Raw genomic sequence first — 284 nt, 5'->3', positions numbered from 1 at the left:
ATAACAAATTTGTCTCCGATCATAACTCGAACAACTGGATGGGCCCCACCCCCCGCCCAGCGTGCGGTCGTGCGCGAGGCAGCGAGGCGAACAAAGCGCCATTCATCCAACTTTTTCCGATTCCTCCGAGTTTCAGCGTCGCTTCCCGCTCTCCCAGGAAGAGCTCACCGGGGCCTGTCACTCAGGGCAGAAAAGGGGTGTCAGGAGTCCCGGAGGGAGGGGTTGGCTGGGGCCCGAGGGGAGGGAGGGGGAGGCAGGGCCCCACCCCCCTGTCCCTCTGCGCC

Source organism: Myotis davidii, unplaced genomic scaffold (assembly GCF_000327345.1).
Source record: "Myotis davidii unplaced genomic scaffold, ASM32734v1 scaffold172, whole genome shotgun sequence".
Lineage (NCBI taxonomy): Eukaryota > Metazoa > Chordata > Mammalia > Chiroptera > Vespertilionidae > Myotis > Myotis davidii.
The sequence above is the reverse complement of the archived record's forward strand: the minus strand, read 5'-3'. Positions refer to the sequence as shown.